The 23,385-nt window shown below is 39.6% G+C and overlaps 1 protein-coding gene and 1 pseudogene across 4 annotated transcripts in view; one reads left to right on the top strand and one right to left on the bottom strand.

The window, feature by feature from the left end:
• The window catches only part of RALBP1 (ralA binding protein 1), a 45,072-nt gene extending 31,827 nt beyond the window's left edge, over positions 1–13,245 (bottom strand). For 2 of the 4 annotated variants that reach the window (XM_037508839.2, XM_054694212.1), the window contains exon 1: positions 13,162–13,245. The gene's annotated coding sequence lies outside the window, so the exon portion shown is untranslated. Of the gene's footprint in view, positions 1–5,470; positions 5,677–7,946; positions 8,413–13,161 lie in introns of those variants that run through there. The other 2 variants (XM_054694211.1, XM_054694210.1) reach the window with 2 other exon arrangements.
• On the top strand, positions 4,845–5,430 carry LOC119242822 (peroxiredoxin-2-like; annotated as a pseudogene).
• Positions 13,246–23,385: the final 10,140 nt, after the last annotated feature.

The raw sequence follows: 23,385 nt of genomic DNA, 5'->3' as shown, positions 1-23,385 counted from the left end.
TACCTTTGAAATTCACTAATATTTAAGTAAAAATAATAGGTATGACAGTTACAATGAGGTAAAGCAATATTTTAAAAAAAGCTTCACAAAAACTAGATTCAACAAAATAATGGTTTAAAAACATTCACTTCTCCAAATAAGCGAGCTATACATCATTCTTAAAATAGTCTTCACTGTTCACATACCAGCATTAATCAGCACACATAATAAGAATCACTCATCCATGCAAAAGAACAAAATAGTATGAGGAAAGAAACATTGCTAAATTAAAGTCTCCTGAAATAAGACTTTGAGAATAAATGTAATGGCTTATGAAACTTGAAAGTATCTACATAGGAAAAAAGCCTATTGCAGAAAAGTAAGAGCCTGCTTAATTAGTTTACAAATTAGACAAATTCAGTTTTATAAATATTCTTTATTAATAAATATCAGATTTGAATTCACTAGAAGCAGCTTTTCCCTAATTTTATAGTCTCTAACCTAAGTCTCTAAAGGCAACTCAAATACTGTCTCATTAACACATCTACTGAACCTTAACCAGCATTAAGCTAATATTTGAAAATGTTACATTTATAAATAATATTTGTGTTCTCAATAGATTTTTTGACATTTTATTTCACAGAAATGAGCATGTAGTAGATAAATGAAAGAAGGAAAAAATGAAGAGAACCCTCCAGAAATTAGATTTTTTTAAAGATTTATTTTATTTATTTATGCATATAAGAACTGGGGTATAGGTCAGAGGAACAGGGAGGGGGTGAGAGGATTCACCAGAGACAGAGTGGGGAACAGAAACGGCAGATCTACTGAAATATACTGCTGAGGGGAGCAGGGGGCAAGACAGAAACGGTCTGCTGCGCCATGTGGTATAGCTCCCTGGGCAGGGATCGAACTCATGCTGCAGTGGCTGCCAATAGATTCATAGTGCTGAGACTTTAAACCCTTGCGCCACCAGAGAGGTCCCTAAAGATGTTTTTGAACTCTTTGATGTAGAACAAAGATGAAGCAAAAAATAAGCATGAATTAAAGATAATCATATACTTCAAAATATAGTTTTCTGTTAAAATACCTATTTTGAACATCTGCCTAAACATACATTTCTAAGTAAATATTTATATAACCTGGTTTTGGAAATACATAATACTTCCTTGTTCTTCAACTGATGTAAAAGGAATTTCCCCAGAATTAAAGGACAAGAGTGTCCAAATCATGAGGGACCACTAGATAAATGAAGAAAACCACACCAACGCACAACATAAAATTTCAGTGGATAGGGACAGAATGTGATACCAACGACTTCCCACAGCATAGGAAACAGGGCAAAGAACTGACACATAAAGGACGAGGAGCAACTTGCCAACACTCAAAACTTAAAGAACACTCAAACTTAAAGGTAATAAAGAAGTATCTCTAAAACTCTGAAAGCAAATTAGTTCTTACGATCATTCAAGTGTATAGGTAAAATGAAGACATTTGTCAGATACACAGTCACAAAGAATGCACTTCCTCAAGAATCCTGGTCTTGAGACTCAACCCTCGAGAGCAGTTAAGGGAATCCCAGGAAAAGCAGGCCTGTGACCAACTCATGACACTGGCCACAGTGACACAGGAGGAAGAGCTCCTGAGGACAATGGGATTTACAGACATCCGACTGTGTGGAAAAGAATAATAATATGTGGTAAAGAATTGCTAGAACTTTTGGGATAAATCTGTCATAAGAACAGAGAAAAAAATTCAAATAAAAAAAAAGACAACTATTAACTCCAAGAGAAAGATGAGAAAATGAAACAGTAGCCCACTTCTTAGCTCAGCAATACACAATATATATCTATCATAACGAAGACAATGCACACATAGATATAACCAAACCTCGTGCCAGATGTGATTATATTAGCTGATTGGGGCAAGGAGATGTAGGAAGTTATAAGAAATCTAAATCCTCATCTATTACAATATCTACTTAATAGATAATGTCTGGAATTGCTATCTTAAGAAACAGCAGTTTTCATATACCATTTAGAAATAAGGCAATAAATACCAAAAGAAATAGCTAAAAGAATAAAGACTGAAAGGGGTGCAAAAAAAGGGCAGGGAATGTTTTCCACTATAAATCTTTTAGTTCTGTGCAGGGGTCTCCAAGATTACAACAGCATCAATGACCCACTAGGAGAACTAACATCACTCAGAATATAGTCTTGCTCACTGCCAAGACTTTTTAAAAAAAGATTTATTTATTTATGCATACAAGAACTGGGGTGTAAGCCAGAGGTGAGGGGTGTTGAGAGGATTCACCAGAGAGAATGGGCAGCAGAACAGGCAGATTGACTGAAATACACTGCTGAGGAGAGCAGCAGGCAAGGCAGGAGAGGTCTGCTACGCCATGTGGGTTGCTCCCTGTCCAGCCGCTACAGTGGCGGGTGACAGCGCCCACTGCTAAGACTTATTAAGAAATAGGAATACAAAGCAAAAACAGCAAAGGACAAGGCACATGAGGTGAAGTCTTGATGAAATCAGGGCCAGGGTCAAGCTACCAAAAGTCTCAGGGACAAGTTGAATATTTTGAACAATAATAAAAGTGTAAAGTATTGTCTACCTGACAGTTCATTATATTCAAAGCCCAAAGTCTTTTTAGATCATACAGGCACCCACCCTCTGCCTTGTATATACCAAAATTCCAGACTCCAAGAAGAAGGCAGTACTCAGGATAAACCACATTTCACTCCCCTACAAACAACTTAGGCACAGTGGCCCACTCTTATCATTTAGTAAGAGTTTATATAGTGTAGGGAACTCAACTAGTTAAGTTCCGAGATGTCAATCAAGGGCCAACCTTGCAAACAGGCCTTTCTAGTGATAACAATCTTCAGGCTTGCTAAGGTAATTCTTTCTGCACAAGTACTACAGCTATTTCTCAGATTATGATGGGGTACATCAGGATAATTCCATCATAAATTGAAAAAAATCCTAAGTCAAAAACACACTTAATACACTTCACCTATTGAACATCATAGCTTGGCCTAGTTTACAATGACATACATTTAAATTAGCCTACAATTAGGCAAAATCATCTAACACACAGCATATTTTATAATTAAGTATTGATTAGCTCATGTAATCTATTGAATACTGCACTAAAAGTGAAAAATGAGTTTGTTTTTTTTTTTTTACTCTCAAGACAGAGTGAGGTGACTGGGAGATGTTGCTCACCACTGCCCAACATCATGAGAGTATTAAACCACATATCATAAGCCCAGGAAAAGGTCAAATGATTCATCGTAAAGTTGAAAATTTTAAGTCAAACCAATGTAAATCAGGGACCATTTATATTTGATTTCTGATACTATTCTTATGGATTACTATGATAAAAATTAAAAACAAAAAAATGAAATCTATGTTTCACAAAAGAATACTCAAATCTTATATTAAAATCAAACAAAGAGAAAATGCGGTTTCTCTTAAACTATGAATACTACTACCCAAAAAAATAATTTCAAGTTTATAAACTGAAATGTACCAGAAATAACCCTTAATATTTAGAGTGAATCAGAAAAATACTTCTTATTATAATATGTTTGAAGTTTGTGACTACTATCCAGTAAATACAAATTAGTACTATTCACACTTAAAGGCTTGAAAATTATTTGTCATGCACATCTCTGTGGACCAACTGTCATCCAACTTGGTTGTTAGCTAACTAGTCCTTTCAAATTTGGTGAGGATGATAATAGAGATTTTACTCTTTAACTGGGTTACTGCTTCTTTTCTGTATCCTTTTTACATGTAATCAGATTTTATTTTAGTTTCTCCCATGTTGGGTGCTTATCCAAACAAACTTTTAGAGTCCCATATGCCACCTTGAAATTTAACGGACAACAGAGTGATTTAATGTTTTTCACTCTCATTTAAACATTCTCAATGTTTAAAACAATGTTTAAAATTCTCACTGATTAAAACAATATGCCTAAGATAAGGATGTATATACAGAAACAGTTTTTAAAATGTAAAATCTCAAGTTCATTATAATAAATACAAATGTATCATTGTTTTTTTAATGCTGGCAACTATTAAATGACTAACAACCACAAAACATAAAAATTAGAAATGACAGAATACATAATATCAACCTCCAAAGGAAACTAAATCTAAAGAGCATAAGTTATGTCCATTATGTAAAGTGCAAATTCAAACTCAGGATTAGAATGCTAGCTACTAGAAAAAGCAGCCAAAACATTGCATCTGGCAGATAAAAATAATTCCTATGGTTTCACTTATAGCAGGAATGCAGAGGAACCAAATAAGGGATCAGGGAAGAAAAAAAAAAAAAACTATAACAAAGTAAAAATCAAAATCAACAGACAACCAGAGATCAGAGACATTCTGTAGGAGAGGAGCAGGGAGGAGGATCAGGACAGGGGCGGGAAGAGCACAAGGGACTATGGTGATGGTGCACAGGTGAATTGATGGTGGGAATTTCAAAGGGAAATCATACATTGTGCAAAAATGAAGGATGATATAATAAATATATTTAAAAAATAAATTCTGCTCAGATGTTAAAATAAATAAATAAATAAAAGATAATAATTCCCCCTACTGGCTACAAGGTGAAAGCCTGGGAAAGACAAAGTTCTACAAATAGCTGCCTAGCCCAAACACTGTATATGTATGTTAAGTATGGGGGCATCTTGCCATAAACAAAAAAAAAAAAAAAAATTTCTGCCCTCCCTGCCTGCTTATCATGGTTCTACTGTGTATAAAAGGCTCCACTACTCAATGCAAGCTTGCTGGTCCCCAGCAACCCGCCATAGCCCAGGCAGCTTCCAGTCACAGCCTCCTGCAACACATGTATGGGAAAGACTGCACAAACTTCCAGGCCACCTCTGAGATGGACAGCACCTTTCAAAGAACTGAGGCTTTCCCACTACCAAGAAAAATACATAGTTCTCTTTTTCTACCCATTGGACTCACCTTTTTGTGCCCCCTGGAGACCATCACTTTCAGAAAGTACTCAGAAAGAAGACTTCCACAAACTAGGTTGAAAGGTTCTGGGGGTCTCTGTGGACTCTCAGTTCACTCATCTGGTTTGGATCAATAACCCCTCCCCAGCCTCCAGGAGGGAGGTCTAGGCACCCTAAACATGCCTGTGCTGGTTGAAGCAACCAAAAGCTTGTCCCACAATTATGGTGTGCTGAAGTAAAATGAGGGCATCATCAACATAGCTTCTTTACCGTTGATGGCAAGGTGTCCTTTGACAGATCACCACCAGTGATTTACCTGTGGGGTGTTCTGTGGATGAGGCCCTGAAACTGGTCCAGGCCTTTCAGTACACTGATGAGCATGGGGAAGTCTATTCTGCTGGCCTAGAAGCCAGGAAGCAACACAATCAAGCCCAATGTGGATGGTAGCAAGGAATATTTCCCCAAACACAGGTAGGCTAGTAGATAAATGGCAAGCTTTGGCTCTTGGCCCCTACCTGTGTGCCTGCCTGGGTAGCCGGTGCTGACGCAGCAAAGGCCAGACCTGTTCCTTCAATCTCCAGTCTGTCACCCAGGGAGGTAGGCCATGGTATTCTCATGCTCCCACCTGGATGCTGGTGGACACTGACCTCTTCTCTGGAGCCCACCTAGCAGGGCATAGGCCTAGAGGTAACTAATAAGTATCAGGGCTGGAAAAAAAAATTTTTCTTATAAAAAATAGTAACAGGGCCTCCCGGACGGTGCAAGGGGTTAAGCACAGAACTATGAAGCAATCCACAGCCTCGGCAGCATGAGCTTGATTCTCGGCCGGCCAGGGAGCTACTCACATGGTGCAGCAGACCTCTCCTGTTTCACCCACTGTTCCCCTCAACAGTATATTCCAGTCACTCCACCTATTCTGTTCCCCACTCTGTCTCTGGTGAATCCTCTCACCCCCCACACCTCTGGCCTGTACCCCAGTTCTTGTATGCATAAATAAATAAATCTTTAAAATAAATAAATAAATAAAAATGATAATAACTATCATGCAGTATTAACAGTGAAATAGATATTTTTGAAAGAATGATACTTCTTCCTGGGCAGTGGGGAGCACAGACTTCTTTCATGCCACATTTCATAATCAGTAATTACTTTAAATGTAAATGAGCTAAACTCCTAAAATTAAAAGGCAGGTATTGGCATAACAAAATTTTTTTTTAAGATTTATTTATTTATTTATACAAGCACTGGGTACAGTCAGGAGCGCGGGAGGATGAGAGAATTCACCAGAGCCAGAGAGGAGAGCAGAACAGGCAGACTGACGAAGTACACTGCTGAGGGGAGTAGCAGGCGGCAGGAGAGGCCTGCGCACCATGTGGGACCCTTGCCCAGTGGCCAGGGATCGAACCCATGCTGCAGAGGCTGTGGGCAGCTTCGCAATCCAGCACTCAACTGCTGCGCCACCAGGGAGGCCCTGGCATAACAAATTAAACAAACAAGCAAAAAAAAAAAAAAAAAAAAGATGTAATTATAACTACATGTTGCTTCTGAGAGACTCACTTTAGATTAAAAGACACAAGTTTAAAATAAAAAGATAAAAAATTATATTCCATGCAAATTATAACCAAAAGAGTGCTGGGATGGGTGTACTAAAAAAAAAAAAAATCAACTTTAAGACAAAAACTATTAAAAGAGACAAAGAATATTACATAATGATAAAAGGGTAAGTCTGCTAACAAGATACAGCAATTACAAACATACATTTACAAAATAGAACTCCAAAAGATAGAGAACAAAAATTGACTAAACTGAAAGAAGGAACACTTGAATAGTTGGAGCCCTCAATTCCCCCTTTTAATAATGAACAGGCCAACTAGATGGAAGATTAATAAACAATACTTTACACCAACTAGACTTAACAGACATCTACAGAACAACCCACTGAACAAGAGCAGACATTACATTTTCCATGACAGATCATGTTAGGTCACAAAACAAACCTCAATAAATTTTAAATAACTGAAAACATATAAAATATGTTCTACGTATGACCACAATGAAATTAAATTGGAAGTCAGTAACAGAAAAAGCTTTTTGACAAACTTAAAAATATGTCAAAATTAGAAACACATTCAACAAAATATCTGACAAGCTAGAAAGAGAAGGAAACATCCTCAAAATTATAGAAGGCATCAATGAAAACCCTACAGTTAACATCATACTTAATGGTGAAGGACTGAAAGTTTTCTTCCTAAGATTGGGGACAAGACAAAGAGGTTTAGTCTTGTTGCTTTTATTCAGCACTGTACTGGAAGTTCAAGTCAGGGCAATTAGGAAAGAATATAAAATAATAAAAGGTAGTCATACTTACAAGGAAGAAGTAAAACAACCTCTATTCACATGATATCATCTTATACAGAAAACCCAAAATAACACAATGAAAATCTATTGGAGGGCCTCCCTGGTGGCGCAGAGGTTGAGCACTGGGCCGTAAAGCTGCCCGCAGCCTCTGCAGCATGGGTTCGATCCCTGGCCTCTGGTAGGCGAGGGTCCCACATGGTGTGCAGATCTCTCCTGCCATGCCCGCTGCTCCCCTCAGCAGTGTACTTGGTCAGTCTGCCTGTTCTGCTCCCCGCTCTGGCTCTGGTGAATTCTCTCACCCTTCTGCGCTTCTGACTGTACCCAGTGCTTGTATAAATAAATAAATCTTAAAAAAAAAAAAAGACAATCTATTGGAGCTAATAAATTAGTTCAGCACAGTTACAGTGTACAAGATCAAAGCAGAAAATATGTTGTGTATCTACATATAGCAAAGAACTTTCCAAAAATGAAATTTTAAACAGTAAAAAGCATCCAAAAACAAAAGAATAAAATGGAAGGAAAAAGATTTATATATTGGTAATTATATAACATTGCTGAGAGAAATTAAAGAAGACAAATGGAAAAAAACACCCCTTTTTAATGAATTGAAAGAGACAGTAAAGACTGCTGTACCTCAAAGTGATGTACAGATTCAATGCAAACCCAATCAAAACTTCACACTTTGTAGAAATGGAAAAGTTTAATATGGAACTGCAGTTGGCCCTAAATAGAGAAAAAAAATACAGTTGGAAGACACCCTGATTTCAAAAAGTACTACAAAGCAATAACATCAAACAATATAGTACTGGCATTAGGATAAGCATATAGACTTATGAAATCAATTTGAAACTCCAGAAATGAACCTAAACATCTATGATCACCTGATTTTCAAAAAGGGTGTCAAGACTATCCAATGGGAAACAAACGGTCACTTCAACAGATACGGAAGACACTGGACTTCCACATGCTAAAAATGGATCTCTATCTCAGATGATAAACAAAAAATCATGCAAAGTAAACCAACACCTAAACTTAAGAACTAAAACCATAAAACACTTAGAAGGAAGCATAGTGTAAATCTTTACTTCCTTAGAGTTGACAGTAGATTCTTAGATCTGACACTCAAATCATGAGCAACAAATGAAAAACTGGATGCTACGCTCCAACAAATCTTTAAAACTTTCAGGCCTCCCTGGTGGCGCAAGGGATTAAAGACTATCAAGCTTTTGGCAGCTTGATAGTTCGATCCCCAGTCAGGGAAATAACCCACATGGCGCAGCAGACCTCTCCTGTCTTGCCTGATATTCCCCTCAGGAGCGTATTTCAGTAGTTCTGCTTCCCACTCTGTTTCTGGCAAATCCTCTCACCTCACCCCCTGCACCTCTCTGGCCTATACCCCAGTTCTTGTATGCATAAATAAATCTTAAAAAAAAAAACTTCAAAACTTTTGTACACATGAGGTCATTATAAAGAAAGTAAAAAGATGACGTACAGATTAGGAGAAAATGTTTGCAAATAATACATCTGATAAATTGTATTATCCAAATATACAAAGGAACAATTACAACCCACTAACAAAAAAAAAAAAAATCAATTTTAAATGGGCAAAGGGCTGAACAGATTATTTTGCCAAAGTTGATATTCAAATAGCCAACAAATATGTGAAAAGATAAGCAATATCACCAGTCACTAGGGAAATGTGACTCAAACCCACAGAGAGACACTAATTCACACCCATAAGGTAGGTAGTTTTTTAAAACCAGAAAACAAGTATTGATGAGGATGTGCATGAATTAGAATTCCTGCACTGGATAGTGAAATGGGTCAGCTGCTTCTGGAAACAGGCAGTTCCTCAAAATGTAAGAGTTACCACATGATTCTAGCATATACCTAGGAGTAATGAAAACATATCCACACAAAAGCTTGCACATAAATATTCATATCAGCATTACTGATAAAAGTTACAAAGTAGGAACAACTTAAATGTTCATCAACTGATGAATGGATAAACAAAATACAGTGTAACCAAACAAAGTATTCTGTTTTTTTCAGAAACAAAAAAGAAATGAGGTATTGATATATGCTACAATGTAGATGAAACTTGAACACATTGCCTTAAGTAAAAGGAATCAGTGACAAATGATCACATATATGATTTTATTAATAGTAAATGTCCAGAATAAACAAATGCTCAGAGATAGAAAGTAGATCCACAGTTGTCAGTGGGTAGGAGCCAGGAGGAATGGTGAGTGACTGATAACAAGCTTTTTTGGGGGGATAACAAAAAATTTTAAAACTGATTATGGAGACAGTTACACAACTCTGTGCACATACTAAAAAAAAAACCAAACTCACTAAACTATACACTTTAAAAGTATGAATGTCTTACTAAAGCTATTATAAGGAAAAAAAGCGGACTCAAGCCTTTGCCATATTAAAAAGCAAAAGCAAAAACCCTCCCTTAACCCTTTATCATCCTCTGCTACCATCTTTCTATTATTTCCTTCATAGGTAAGATTATTTTTAAAATAATCAACATTTGCTTACTCTCCTCTACTGCCCATTAACTCCTCAATTCAATAAAACTTAGCTCCCTCCCTCCAAATGGTAGCATTAGCTAGAATGCTACAAAATTGTTCTTAATTTTCAAATTCAATAGACTCCTAATAATCATTGTTTCACTCATATTCTCAAAGCATTTGAAATACACAGTGTCATTTTTTTTTTTCCTGGAATTTCAGTTGTGAAGGATTTGCTTCCTGCTGAATGATCCTATTTGGGCTACTACAACATTTTCTCATGAATTCTCTACAAGTCTCTAAACACTTAGGTCCTTTCCCAGTTCCACTTACATACGCAACTTTAAATGTTCACCTCAGCTTATTTCTAGAACCCTCCATCAGTAAACTATTTCTGTGTGGTGTGACCTAAGTTCAGTTACCACCTATGACACTGCCTCAAGACTCCTATATGAAGACCTCTCTAATGTACTCCAAACCCCACACCCAATTCTGTAGCAGATGTTTCCATTTGATGTTTCACAAATAACTCCCACTCATGTCCAAAAGCTAAAATATTGTTCCTCCCCCAAATTTGTTCCTCTTCCTTAATTCCTTGTCTCAGGATACTTTGCCTTTGTCTATTCAATCACTCAAGTTAAAAATGCAAGCCATCTTATTCTATTTCTCACTCTTAAACCCAGTGGTCACTGAATCCTTTGAATTTTTTTGCATTTGCCTTACTCTAATCTCCCATCTCAATTATTACAAAAAACTAACCAATGTTTCTACACTGTCTTATGTTCCTTTCTATTCCTTCTTAAACCTATATTGTACACTCTACAATACCAGAATAGTCTTTCTAAAATCAAAACTTGATCACATCTTCCCTAAAAAAAAAAAAAAAAAAAAAATCCATAGCCACTAATAGGGGGAAAAAAACATAAAATCCTTAGAATGGCTTGCCATACTTGAGGATCTATATAGTCTCACCTGCTAATTTCCAATACAAACCCACTGCTATAAGAACTTGCCATTCCTAAAAGTGTTCTATACTCTCTCTTATCATGTTCAACTTTCCCTGAAATTTACATTCCTTACCCTCCCATTTTCTGTTTCAGTCACGCCTAACACTCCTTTAAGTTTAAGGACAAAGTATGAAATACCTAATATAATGAATGTCTGACACATAGCAAGGAGTTAAAAATGGATTGAGCTGGCTTAGGTCTCACTTTATCCTGTTTTAATGACACCTATACAAAAATATAGAAGCTAAAACTGAAATTGCTTTAACTGTATACAAGACTATCCATAATTTGGTCTCTGCCTACCTCCCAGTTTCATGTCTAACCATTACCCTACACTCTCACTAGCTGTACTTGCAGATCCTACAACTCACTATGCAATTGTTTATTCCTGTGCTTTTAGGCACACTGTTCTTTCTACTAAACGCCCATCCTTTCTATGTCATACACTCACTGTTAGCTCCTATATAAAGCTGTTCCTTACCACTACCACTTTAGTCAACCTCTCCTCTTCCCTTAAGAAACTGACCACTACCCCTTTGTACATCCACTGTATCCCGCATACTTTCTCCAAGCAAACCAAGTTTAAAAAGACATTGTACTTGCTGACAAATCAAATGAAAGAAAAGCCCTATCATCCTGAAGGCGAGGCAATGCCTTCTCCATCTGCAAGTTTTCTTCACCTGGCACCGTACCCTTAATACAGTAAATCCTCTGTGGTAAATGATCCACATTTTTCTTCATTCCTTCACATACTTTAACATAGGCATCTGTCAGGAATTTTCTTTCAAGAATGAAAGGACATTTTATTGGATTACATTCTAGGCCCACTTCCTCGTTGCCAAAAAAAAAAAAAAAAAAAAAACAAAAACCTGTGCAAATCCAATTGTACAAACTAAACGTATGTATTTTTGATACACTTCCACTTTTTAAACTGGGGGAGAAATGGTCCCTGAAATATCTAAAATGAGCAATGATATTTTGAAAAGATAGCAAATTATGTCACACTGCTTAAATTAATTACGTCACATTGCTTAAAGATACTTTGCTTGAGAAAATTATTCCTCAACGGTTACTGTTTAACTCCCTTACCCTACTTGGATCTCTGGGCCACTTTGAAAAGTGGGAATTACTTAACTAACTTCCCATCAACCAGTATTCTGCCAATATAGCTTACAGTAATTACTCATTTCCAAATCGCCAAGATAATTTGAAAGGCAGAAAGTGAGGTTACTGTGGAACCAAGCATAAGTATACCTTCTTCATCTACAGTCCCATTTATTCACTTAGCAGCGCTGCCTCCTTTAGCACCAAACCAAAAGTGGGCCTGCTCCTTATCACCGTTTAAATATTCTATGAATAACTGCCAAGTATGATGAAATGTTTCCCAAAGTGCTGCAGCATCTGAACATGCCCACTCCAATAGACAAAAAATTCAGTGAAAGCACTTCTAATGAGGCTCGATAATGTGTTAACTCAGTGTCCAAAAGACTGTGCATCTATTACATGAACATTCAAAATACACGGAGTTAACATTTTAATTATCTTCAAGAACTCTACTAGGCCCTCTTGCTGCTTGTTTAAGTCTGGGAGGCTCTGTAAAGGAATGAATGCCGAAACTTGAAACAGCACAATGACTTCAAGTTAAGACCGAAGTGTGCAATATTCTGTAAAGCCTGTTTCACTCTTACAACGATAAATTAAATTAAAAAAAAAAAAAGACCTCACTAAGAGCATTTTGGTGCAAGCACGCTTAAAATGAGTTGCTCAACTCCAGTTCTGTCCATTCGCACTGAAACCTGACCTGAAGACCAGCACCCTAAGGAGCCCAGTGCTACCAAGCCAGCGATGGGAACACTAAGAGCGTTTCTAGTCCACTGGGCGAGCACTGGATGAGGGTCAATATTCCGGCGACGACTGAAATAGAATATGATTATGTAAAGACTGAACCCCCTCTTTTGCGTCCGGTCCCAGACGCCCACGACTAGCTCGGGGGCTGGGAGCCCTAAGGGGGGAGGGGTGGTCCCTGCACCCCCCTTCCAGAACACCAGAGCCCCAAATCACAAACGCGGACGCCCAAGGGAGGCCCGGCGGGCAAGCGGGAGGCACGGACAGCAAAGGGTGCTGGAACCCGGGAGAAGCCAGCCTGGGGGAGCCCGCACCCGGGGCAGCCACGCCCCCCACCCCCAACTCCAGCCGGCGCGCGGCAGCGCCAGCCCCGCCAGCCACCTGACAGATGCGGCCACCGGGAGGGCGCGGAGAGGGCGCCCACACGCGCGAGGGACGCCGCCGCGACCCGCGGACGCCGCCGCTGCCCGCCCTGACCTGTGTCCGCCGCCGCGCGACCGCCCGCCCCGCCGCAGCCACCGCCTCTTCGCTCTCACGATGCCGCCGCGGCCGCCGTCGCCACCTCCTGCGCGGCAATTCTCACCGGCCTCAGGCGCCCCATTCCCACCCCGCCCAGCCTCCGCCTGTTTACAATGATTGGGACAGAACGGAACGAGCCGGCCCAGCGCGCACGCGCACTCCCTCCTCCCGCCGCGGCCGGCTTCCCGGGTCCGCCTCTCAGTGCTGACGGGTCTGGCCGTCAATGGCAAACGCCCGGCGCCCCGGAACAGGACATGCTGGGAGGTGTAGTTCTAAAAAACCCAGTAGCCAGCCTACAGCAAGGCGCCTTGTGGGAAGAAAACTACAACACCCAGAAGGCACCGCGCTTCCTTCGTCCCAGGACCCGTTGAGACCTGTAGGAGCGCGCGAGAGAACTCGCCGCGCCAGTGCAGTGCGGGCGCCTGCGCAGTTCCCGGTCTTGGGGGACGGGGTGGGATGTACACTTACCCGATCGTTGATCGGTGAAGATGGTTTGAAGTTCTCTCTTATCAGTGGTAATGTCCGCCCTCTGGCCAGCTTGTTCCTCAGCTCCCGAACTTCAGACCTTTTGTGCTAGCAGACTTAAGTCGGCCTAACCTGTTCAACTAGCTTAGGAGGCCAGTCCATCCTGCTGGGTGGGGTTTCTCCGCCAGAGACTGGGTGGGGAATCTTGCTGGAGGAGGGAGCGCCTGCTGGGAGTTTGGGATGCATTAAACTGTGGGGACCACCCTCACATTTCCTCAAATGGGTGTTGGCCAGGGCCAGTTCCTGGTTCTTGCGGGGCAGCGGAACTGCTGTTTCCACCGCACTCTTTGACTAAATGACACCTAAGTTAGAACAACCTACAAGTAGGACTGAATCATGAAGAAGATTGTACGGATTTCCTGCAGAAATCCTTCACAAAACCTTGAGGGGTTGAAGGCTGGAAATAAGTCTTCGAAAGTGCTCTTACTCTATAAAATTTGGTATTTAAGAGAAAGATATGATTTGGGATAGATGGTTCTTCCCAGCACGTCCAGCCCTACATGCCACATCTCTTTAGTACTTAATTACTTAATTACATATTTAGATTGGCTGCGGCAATGGATCATGCACTGTATGTCCCAGTTGGCGTTCTTCAAATCTGACAATAGGTCTATCCCGTTTACTCTGCATTTCCTGCCTAGTAAGCTTATCCTCTTAAGCCTGGGTACCAAGATGATCTGTGGAAGCCATTGTATTTTGACTGAAAAACTTATGCCCCTTTAACAACAGAACAGTACCCACTGGGATGGGCAAGTGAACATGCCAATTACATTCTTTTTGCCTCTGACAACACACCTTGGGCTAAGGGACAGGCAATGACCCAAGCTTTAGTTACTCAGCCCTTGCTTGAAATGAATATGGACAGAGAAGAGGGATGGGAGAGAGGTTTTCTACTGAAGTAACTGCTGATAGCCAAAGTTGTCTACAACATAAAGAGACCTGTCTGTAGAAGGTATGAATGAGGCCAAAAGGAAGAGATATTAAGGGAGAAGGAGAAAATAAGCTAGCAGGAGGAAGACCTTGGTTTCAGTTTCAGAGGCTACAGCTTGTAGGGCTCTTTTTTAAATGCTTTGAGCATGTGTGCCTAACTGAGTGAGCTAATCCATTTATTTATTTGTTGTTTTTAGGGATAGTTTGTGTGGATACAGAAAACATCTGTTGGTTAGTGTTCATTCCTCTGATTTAAGCTATACAGCATAGCCTTTCCATCTGGTGGCTGAGTTTCAGAGATGGTATGTAACCTAATCAGAACCAAGGAGTTCCACAAAGACTTATATTGGAATTCCTAGTAAACTGCCAATTCCTTGTTCTGATGTGGCGTAAGTATCTGGAAATGTGGCAGTAATTTTGCTACTACAAGAGGAAGACCTCTAGAGGTTTAGGGAGGGGTTCCAGCAGAGTCTGAAGATGAAGTTGACACTGTAAAGTGGAGCCCTGGAAAGATGGAGAAGAACCTTATTTGCCGGCATCATTGGAGATACATTAGCAAATCTCACCTGTTTGGGCTATCCTGCAGACTGTCCTATAAACTTCAGAATCATGAGGCATAAATTACCTGTATTGTTTAAGCCAGTTTATACTAGGGGTAGTGGGACTTGTGACTCAAAATTATAGAATCCTACTTAAATTAGTTGGATTGCTTTTACTTGACATTATAAGATCCTGACTAATAATGACTAATACAGGTTCCTACTTAAACTTCAGAAGACATTTAGCTATGGCTATGTGATATGGCTAATAATTCCTCTTCACACAAAACAAGTATGAAACTGGACAAAATTGCTGAAAACCACTTTCAGGATTCTGGAACTCAAACACAGACAATAATCTAAGAAATATCTATTATTGGAAAACAGCTAGTAACCCTAGTAGAAACAAAAGATTTCTCTGACCTTACCTGAGGTTGCATCTGTCCTGTCCTGTAGTTTTACCAGATGGGTGGGACTAACTAAGAAAACTAGCAGCTTCATTGCCAGAAGGAATGGACTCAATTGTGTTAGGAGGTCATGACTTTGCCAGCTAAAAGTGAGAAACGCCAATGAAAACAAACAGAAAACCCAGTGTCACTAACTCTAGGTTGCAGTCACATGTCACATTCATGCCAAGTTAGTCATAAATATAACAGATATTTGAAATAAGAGTGTTGAAGAGCTAATCCTCCGCACGTCTCTGACTGATTGGGAAATCATGTGCTTATCTGGAGATGATCCAAGAAGCCCATTGAAAAGTAAAAGCCCAGGGAAACTTGAGAACTAATGGCAACTATGAATGTATTCATCAGTCTACAATACAGATCAATTGGCAGATGAAGGAAGACTTGCAAACTTAAGATATTTAACTACAACCTCTGCATAAATTATTGACTGTTCACTAAGTTATGCAAACGGGAGCAGCCTCCAGCACATGAAGCTAAAAATAAAAATGAGAATTTAAAAAAGAGAGTAGAGAGACCAGCAGCCACAATCACAGGACAGACAAATTCCAAATCTGTCTAAACCTAGGTAGATTACTAAAAAAATAAAAACACAAAACAGCCACCAACAAAAAGAAAAATAAAACAGCATCTAGGGTTGCTACAATATATAAAATATACATTTAAAATTAAACTAGCAGTTCATGCGAAGAAAACAGGAAAGTATTGCCCATTCTGGGGGTAAGGGGGCGGGAAGTGGGGTTGTGGGGACTGGTATTCAATAGAAACTGACTTTGAGTGGGCCCAGATAGAACTGGCTTTATATGCAAACTCTTTGTTGATGCTATTATATTTTAAAATTAAAGGAAATTTTTCAAAGAATTAAAGGAAAATATGATGACAATTATTTTAAAAATAGAGAACCTCAAGAAGGAAATATTACAAAAGTGAAACTTTTCCATTCAGATAGAACAGTTGAGAAGTATAACAGAAATGAATCATTTACCAAATGGCATCAGTGGACGCGTATCAGTATACTTGAAGACAGATTAATAGAAATTATTTTATCCAATGATAAGAAGAAAAATAATTGAAAAAAAAGGGGAAAGAAATAAGGACACATCCATACTGTTTCTGCCTCTAAAGACAAAATAGAATGGATATTTTTTACAATGAGTCAGACTCAAGGACATGGTTTGTAGTTATAAAAATAGAAAAATTTAAAAAGAAATGGAAATACTTAAATATTGATGAGAATGAGTGTAGCATTATTATAATCTTAAATATTATTTTAATAAAAATTATACAAATTGTTATATAATAGGGATAATGGAATCAAATTAGTTTAACAATAAAACTGGTGACTCTAGAGGTAGTGAGAATGGGGCCTCAGAGACCTGTGGAATCACATCAAATAATGTCACACGTGAAATAAGAATCCCAGAAGGGGAGACACGAAGGTCAAACATTTTTGAAATAATGATCTCTTACCAAACTTGATTTTTTTAATCTATAGGCAAAAGAAATTTCATGAACTCAAAGTAAGAAATACAAAGAGAACCCTAACTAAATGAATCATAGAACTGCTGAAAAGCCAGGAAAAAAAGAAAATCTTAAAAGTTGCAAAGAGAAAATGATTCCTCATGTACAGAAGAAAAGCGATGTGAACAATAGCTAACTTATTAGCAAACAATACTACACAGAAAAGGCAACAGAATGATATATTCAATGTACTGAGAAAAAAACTGCAACCAAGAATTTTGTAACTGGAGGGTGGAGCAACATGGCGGCGAGGAGACACTGCGAGTAAGATCTCCCATTAAAAAAAGTTCATAGGGAGGAAAAGCGGCAGGTCCCAGTGAGAACTGGGACACGGAAGATAAACGGGTGACTCCAGCAAACTACCCGAAGAAGAAAGTTGCCATAAAAGAGGACTAGAAGGGAGGAAAGCGCAGAACCCTGCTCTCCTCCCCCACCCACAGAGTCGGCACTCTCCGACCAGCAGAGAGGAAGGGAAAAAAACAAACCAAAATGACCAACAAGAACAAACTACGCAGCAAGCGGGACTGTGAGTGGAAAGGAACTATTGCAGCCACCACACCCCGTGAACGGGAACTGCAGAGAACCCTGCAGGATTCGCCACGGAGGTGAGCTCCAGGCGCCATTAAACAGAGACCCCGCCCCCCAGGAGGACGCCAGGACCAGCACACAGCCCCGGACCAGCTGGTAAGCTTGCGCAGAAAAGCGGCGTGCTGGAAAAGCAAACGCGGATCAGGATCGGGATCGCGCAGAAAAGCGGAGTGCTGGAAAAGCAAACGCGGATCGGGATCGGGATAGCGCGGAAAAGCAGCGTGGTTGAAAAGCAAACTTGGATTGGGATCGCGGCTGCCCAGGTCCCCGCGCCTGTGACCTAGGCTTGGAGGGAGACGCGCGCGAAGACCCTCACTGAGTATCCAGGAACCAGGCACCCAGGCACGGGAGCGGGGTGCAAAAGATGCCATTCTGTGGACACTGAACTGGGCTACAGCCCGCGTCCTGGACCTGAGGGCTTTGGAACTGAGATCCGGAGCACAAAATTCAGGGCGTGGGTTCTCCACAACGGTGGGGCACAAGGCAGACACAGCACCCCAAAGCTGTTGAGGTTTACCCTACCATTCCCGCTCTGTTTCCTGTCCCACGGGGTGAAAAGAAAAAGAAAAGAAAAAGAAAGAAAAAAAAAAAACAGCTCCCCAAGGGCTCTAGGAGAGATCTCTGGCGCCACCTAGCGACTTGAAACCAGCAGAGGCTCCTGGAGGAGCCAGTGGCCAGCTGGGGAGTTAGCCCACACCGGGCCCCTGCTGACCAGTAGTCTGAGCCCACAGGGGGAGCGAGTACCCAAAGCCGGGGCAGACCAGGCGCGCAGAAGAGTGTGCCTGAGACTGGACACGCAGGGAGTGTGTCCCGCATCGCCATTTTAGAACAGGGACATTTCTTCAGTAAAGACTGCCTGCAGAAGGCTCCCTCAGGAGCCAGAGGTGAGCCGGGGAAGTTCGCCCACACCAGAACACCTCTGGCCTGCAGTCCAAGCCCAGAGGGGGAGAGGGAACCCACCGCCGGGGCAGACCAGGAGCACAGGGGAGTGTGTCCCCACATCGGCATTTTAGAACAGGGACCTTTCTTCAGTAAAGACTGCTTGAAACTGACAGATGGCTCCCGGAGGAGCCAGAGGGGAGCAGAGAAGCTCACCCAAGATGCCGGCCAGTCCCAGCAACACAGTGTCACAACGCATACGGCAAATTAGAAAACAGACAGTAGGGAGTCGAAGAACCACACGCAACATAGCAACTCCTCAGGGAAGAAGCACACCACAAAAAGAAAACCAGCCCCCAGATTGGAACGACAGTAACTTGGAAGAACTTCTGAGCCTTCCAGAAAGAGAATTTAAAATTGCCATGATTAAAAAAAATGACAGAAGTCATAAAGGAAAACAATGATAAGGGAAAAATAATCAACGATCAGAAGAATGAAATTGAGTCCCTAAAGAGGGAAGTAAAAGAAATGCAGGAGATCAAAGAATTAATGGAAGAACTAAAGAATTCTGGGAAAAGCAATGAAAGCAGAATAGATGAAATGGAAGAACGAATAAGTTCTCTTGAAGACACAGAAATAAAAAGAACCAAAACAGAAAAGGAAAGAGAAGTACGAAGGAAAAAGAACGAAGAAAGACTTCGGGAACTATCAGACACCATGAGGAAAGGAAATATAAGAGTTATAGGAATACCAGAAGGAGAGGGGAGAGATGTAGGAACAGAGAAAATATTCCAGGAGATAATTGAAGAGAACTTCCCAAATGTGAAGAAGGAGCTGAAAATTGATATACAAGAAGCAAGAAGAACACCAAAGTTCCATGATGAAAGGAAAAATACAGCAAGACACATAATAGTGAAGCTCCCAAGAATCCAGGACAAGGAAAAAATAATGAAGCTGACAAGAGGGAAGAAACAAATAACATTCAAAGGAAAACCAATCAGGCTGACATCAGACTTCTCTGAAGAAACACTACGGGCAAGGAGAGAGTGGAAGGACATAGTCAACAGACTCCAAGAAAACAGATGTCAACCAAGAATACTCTATCCCGCAAAGCTTTCCTTCCTCTATGAAGAAAGAATAAGGACCTTCCCAGACAAACAGAAACTATGGAACTTCATTACCAATAAACCCCCACTCCAAAAAATACTACAAGGAATCCTAAAGCCAGAACCGCAGAGGGATGAATAACAACGAAAGAAGGCAAGGAAAAAAAAAGATATTAAAAGAATAAATAAAATCAAAGGAAAGACAAACACAATGGCAAATACAGATGCTAACATATCAATATTAACCCTAAATGTAAATGGACTAAACTCTTCAATAAAAAGACACAGAGTTGCAGCCTGGATTAAGAAACAAAACCCAACCTTTTGCTGTCTCCAGGAAACACATTTAGCTACAAAAGATAAAAATAGACTCAAAGTTAAAGGATGGAAAACAATCCTACAAGCAAATGGACCAAAAAAGAAAGCAGGAACAGCTATACTTATATCAGATAAAAAAGATTTCAAACTCAAAAAAATAAAAAGGGATCCTAACGGTCACTACATTATGATCAAAGGGACAATACTTCAAGAAGAAATAACACTCATTAACATATACTCACCAAACGAAGGAGCACCAAAATATATCAGACAACTGTTGTCATCTCTGAAAACAGACATCAGAGAAAACACATATGTAGTGGGAGACTTCAACACACCACTATCAACAATGGATAGATCAACAAGACAAAAAATAAGTAAAGAAACTAAAGCTCTAAATAAGGACCTAGAGCATTTGGGCTTAACAGACATCTATAGAACACTAAACCCCCAAAAAACGGAGTACACATTTTTCTCAAGCGCACACGGATCATTCCCCAGGATCGATCACATACTGGGGCACAAGACAAACATCAACAGATACACCAAGATTGAAATCATACCAACCATCTTTTCTGACCATGAAGGCATCAAGCTAGAAATAAACCATAAAAAGAAGGCAAGGAACTTTCCTACCTCATGGAGACTAAAAACCACACTACTGGAAACCACTGGACTAATGAGGAGATCAAAGAGGAAATTAAAAAATTCTTTGAATTGAATGACAAAGAGGACACCAATATCCTAAATGTATGGGACGCAGCAAAAGCAGTAATAAGAGGAAAATATATAGCAATAGAAGCTCACATTAAGAAACAAGAAAGAACTCAAAGAAACAACCTAATCTCGAAGCTCAAAGATCTAGAAAAAGAACAACAAAAAAAACCCAAAACCAGTAGAAGAAAAGAAATAATTAAAACCAAAGCAGAAATAAATGAAATTGAAACTAAAAAAACAATCCAAAAGATTAATGAAACCAAGAGCTGGTTCTTCGAAAAAATCAATAAAATAGACAAACCCCTAGCCAGGCTCACAAAGGAAAAAAGGGAGAAAGCAGAAATAAACAGGATCAGAAATGAAAGAGGAGAAATCACAACGGACACAGCAGAAATAAAAATAATAATCAGTAACTACTATGAAGAGTTGTATGGAAACAAGTTCAACAATCTAGAGGAGATGGACAAATTCCTACAACTCTACAATCACCCAAAGCTAGATAAAGAAGAAATAGAACACCTAAACAGACCAATTACAAGCAGCGAAATTGAAATAGTAATCAAAAACTTCCCCAAAAACAAAAGCCCAGGACCTGATGGATTTACAAACGAATTCTACCAAACATTCAGAGATGAATTGGTGCCTATCCTTCACAAACTCTTCCAAAAAAATTGAGAAGGAAGAGACAATACCAAACACGTTCTATGAAGCCAACATTACACTAATACCAAAACCGAATAAGGACAACACAAAAAAGGAAAACTAGAGGCCAATCTCCCTAATGAACACTGATGCAAAAATCCTCAACAAAATTTTAGCTGTCAGAATCCAACAATGTATCCATAAGATAATTCACCACGACCAAGTAGGATTCATTCCAGGGACACAAGGATGGTTTAACATCCGAAAATCAATCAATGTTATCCAACACATCAACAAAAAGAAATATAAAAACCATATGATAATATCAATAGATGCTGAGAAAGCTTTCGACAAAGTGCAACACCCATTCATGATAAAAGACCTTGAAATTCTTGGGATACAAGGAACATACCTCAACATCATAAAGGCCATCTATGAGAAGCCAACAGCCAGTATCATTCTCAATGGTAAAAAGCTGAAAGCCATTCCATTAAGATCTGGAACAAGACAAGGATGCCCACTCTCACCACTGCTTTTCAATATAATACTGGAAGTCCTAGCCAGAGCAATAAGACAAGAGAAAGACATCCAAGGAATCCAAATAGTAAAAGAAGAAGTCAAACTATCACTATTTGCAGATGATATGATAATATACATAGAGAACCCCAAAAAGTCCACAGAAAAACTAATTCAACTCATCAATCAGTTCAGTAAAGTGGCAGGATACAAAATCAACACACAAAATCAGTAGACTTCCTATACACAAACAATAAATCTGAAGAAGAAGAAATCAAAAAAACCATCCCTTTTATTATCGAAACAAAAAAAATCAAATATTTGGGAATAAATCTAACAAAAGAGGTAAAGGACCTATACAAAGAAAACTATAAAACACTGTTAAAAGAAATAGAAGAAGACACAAAGAAATGGAAAGACATCCCCTGCTCATGGATTGGAAGAATAAACATTATTAAAATGGCCATCCTACCAAAAGCAATATACAGATTCAATGCTATTCCAATCAAAATTTCAATGTCATTCTTCAAAGAAATAGAACAATTATTGATGAAATTCATATGGAATCACCAAAAACCCCGAATAGCCAAAGCTCTACTGAAAAAAAAAGAAGGAAATGGAGGCATCACACTCCCAGACTTCAAACTGTACTACAAAGCCATAATCATCAAAACTGCATGGTATTGGAACAAGAACAGACATACAGACCAATGGAATCGAATAGAAAATCCAGAAATAAACCCACAGATTTATGGTCAACTAATCTTTGACAAAGGAGCAAAGACTATGCATTGGAGCAAAGAAAGTTTGTTCAATAAATGGTGCTGGGAAAACTGGGTTGCTACATGCAAAAGAATGAAGCTTGACCACTACCTCACACCATACACAAAAATCAACTCAAAATGGATTAAAGAACTAGACATAAGACCTGAAACCATAAAATATATAGAAGGAAATATAGGCAAAACACTATGTGATTTGCACATCAAAGACATCTTTACAGATACATCACCCAAAGCAGTGATAGTGAAGGCAAAGATAAACAGCTGGGACTACATCAAATTAAAGAGCTTCTGCTTGACCACTACTTCACACCATACACAAAAATCAACTCAAAATGGATTAAAGAACAGACATAAGACCTGAAACCATAAAATATATAGAAGGAAATATAGGCGAAACACTACATGATTTGCACATCAAAGACATCTTTACAGACACATCACCCAAAGCAGTGATAGTGAAGGCAAAGATAAACAGCTGGGACTACATCAAATTAAAGAGCTTCTGCACAGCAAAAGAGACAATAACAAAAACAAAGAGAAACCCCACCAACTGGGAGAACATATTTGCACACAACAATAATGATAAAGGACTGATCACAAAAATCTGCAAAGAGCTGATGAGACTCAACAACAACAAAGAAGGGATCATGCT

Source organism: Talpa occidentalis, unplaced genomic scaffold (genome assembly GCF_014898055.3).
Source record: "Talpa occidentalis isolate TD23 unplaced genomic scaffold, MPIMG_talOcc4v2.1 talOcc4.13, whole genome shotgun sequence".
In the NCBI taxonomy this organism is placed as follows: Eukaryota; Metazoa; Chordata; class Mammalia; order Eulipotyphla; family Talpidae; genus Talpa; species Talpa occidentalis.
This window is presented reverse-complemented; position numbering and strand designations above follow the sequence as displayed.